Source organism: Nematolebias whitei, chromosome 17 (assembly GCF_014905685.2).
Source record: "Nematolebias whitei isolate Nwh7 chromosome 17, NemWhi1, whole genome shotgun sequence".
Classification (NCBI taxonomy): domain Eukaryota; kingdom Metazoa; phylum Chordata; class Actinopteri; order Cyprinodontiformes; family Rivulidae; genus Nematolebias; species Nematolebias whitei.
In genome coordinates this window covers 13,674,195-13,676,902 of record NC_056514.1, presented here as the reverse complement: position 1 = coordinate 13,676,902, position 2,708 = coordinate 13,674,195, and the positions used below count along the sequence as shown (strand labels likewise).

General features: G+C 41.7%; 1 protein-coding gene across 1 annotated transcript in view; it reads left to right on the top strand.

Annotated features, from left to right (window-relative positions):
• The window catches only part of dnah9 (dynein, axonemal, heavy chain 9), a 428,033-nt gene that overhangs the window by 1,094 nt on the left and 424,231 nt on the right, over positions 1–2,708 (top strand). The gene's annotated exons all lie outside the window — the stretch shown is intronic.

The window sequence follows — 2,708 nt, the reverse complement described above, 5'->3', positions numbered from 1 at the left end:
ATATATATATATATATATATATATATATATATACATATATATATATATTGGCTGCTCCCTTCCTCAGGGGTCTTAAGTGGGGATTGCCAAGTCCCCTTGTTTTTACACCGGATGCCCTTCTGGACACAACCAATTCAATTCAGTTTATTTATATAGCGCCAAATCACAACAAAGTTGTCTCAGGGTACTTTACAGAAACATTCACATACATAAAAGCCAATTAGTAAAGTTCTAAGGAATCCAGCAGACAAGTTGAATCTTGGCTTCGTTGCAGTCTCCCATCCTGAGCAAGCACAGTGGCAACAGTGGAAAGGAAAAACTCCCTTTTAAAAGGAAGAAACCTCCAGCAGAACCAGGCTCAGGACAAGCGGCCATCTGCTTTGACCGGCTGGTTGAGAGGACAGGAAGGAGAGACAGACGAACATAGAATGGTAGGTCCAGGTATAGGTCCAGGTGTATCTGAAAGACCAAAAAACACATGTTAAGGATAGAAAAAATAATTACAAATACAAAACAGGTTGAGCAGAGTAAGTAAAGACAGAAGCAGAGTGAAAAGTGTGTTCAGTTTGTTCTTCGGCAGTCTAAGCCTATAACAGCATAATTAAGGGACAGCTCAGGAAACCCAAGCCGACCCTAACTATAGGATTTAGCAAAAAGGAAAGTCTTAAGCCTAGTTTTAAAACTGGATAATGTTTCAGCCTCACGGACAGAGATTGGAAGTTGGTTCCACAATTGAGGAGCCTGATAACTGAAGGATCTGCCTCCCATTCTGTTTTAGTAAATTCTAGGAACCACAAGTAAACCTGCAGTCCGAAAGCAAAATGGTCTGTTAGGAAAATATGGAACAATAAGATCTGTAATATAAGATGGAGCCAGGTTGTTGAGAGCTTTGTAGGTTAGAAGTAAGATTTTGAATTATATTCTGGATTTGACAGGGAGCCAATGAAGAGAAACTAAAACTGGAGAAATATGATCTCTCCTACTAACTCCGGTTAAGACACTGGCAGCAGCATTTTAGATCTACTGAAGACGTTTTAAAGACGTATTTGGACATCCAGATAATAAACCATTGCAATAGTCCAGTCTAGACGTGACAAATGCATGGACCAGTTTTTCAGCATCATTTTTAGATGAGATGTTTCTAATTTTAGCGATATTATGCAGGTGGAAGAAGGCAGTTCTAGTAATGTTTTTAATGTGGGGAATAAAAGACATGGCAGCACGGTGGCGCAACTGGTAGAGCTGCTGCCTCTCAGCGAGCAGGTCCTTGGTTCAAACCCCGGTCCAGGGGCCTTTCTGGGTTGAGTTTGCATGTTCTCTCCGTGCATGCGTGGGTTTTCTCCGGGTGCTCCGGTTTCCTCCCACAGTCCAAAAACATGCATGTTAGGCTGATTGGTAACTCTAAATTGTCCCTAGGTGTGAGTGAGAGAGTGAATGGTTGTTTGTCTCGTTTGTCTCTATGTGGCCCTGTGATGGACTTGCGACCTGTCCAGGGTGTACCCCGCCCCTCGCACAGTGATTGCTGGACATGGGCACCAGCGAACCCCGTTAGCCAAAATGGAATAAGCGGGTAAAGATAATGGATGGATGGATGGATGGATAAAAGACATGTCCTGATCATAAATAACACCAAGATTTTTAACATTAGCGCTGGAGGACAGATTAATGCCAACTAAAGAGGGCGAAAGACTGAAAAATTCATTCCTAAGGTGCTCAGATCCAAAAACCAAAACCTCAGTCTTGTCCGTGTTCAACAGGAGAAAATTAAGGGTTATCCAGGTTTTTATGTCTTTAAGACATTATTGTAGTCTAAGTAGCTGATTGGGTTTAATGGACAAATATAATTGTGTCATCAACATAACAATGAAAATTTATCCCATGCTGTTTAATAACTTTACCTAATGGAAGCATATATAAAGTAAAGAGTGTTGGCCCAAGCACTGAGCCCTGAGGAACTCCATGACTAACTTTGGTGTATGAAGAAGATTTATTATTTACATTTACAAACTGGACTCTATCAGATAGATATGATTTAAACCATTTTAGAGCTGTTCCTGTAATCCCAATATCATATTCAAGCCTCTGTAGTAAAATGTGATCAACTGTATCAAATGCAGCACTGAGGTCTAACAGGACCAGTATAGACACAAGTCCATTGTCTGAGGCCATGAGAACCACAAACCACTGAGCTACCACAGCCCTTTGTGTGAAGCAGAGAGCTGCTACAGGGTGCCCAGGGGAGCACATGGGGGTGTTAAGGGCCTTGCTCAGTGCCCAGAGGGGAGCAAATGAGGGAGGAAGCAGTTGTGGGTGCTTTACCTTTCCCACACGCATGTGGATGGTGTCGGTATGGGGAGTCAAACCGGGAACTTCTGCTCACATGCTTGCCATCTCTAACATCTGCGCCACCACTCCCCCATTCCAAAAAATATATAGAAACACAAAGATAAAGAAACACCTACATAAGATAAAAAGTGGAAAAGAAAAGCTCCACTTTTTGAGTAACTAACATGACAAAAAGGAGAGGGAAGAAGTTAATGGTAAATGGACTGTACTGATACAGCTCCTTTCAATCTAATCAATATACTCAAAGCTCTTTACAACACAATCTGTGAACCACATTTACCCCCACACACTCATTAATACAACACTATACTACACACACACATTCATACAGCACTCTACTACACACATTCATACAGCACTCT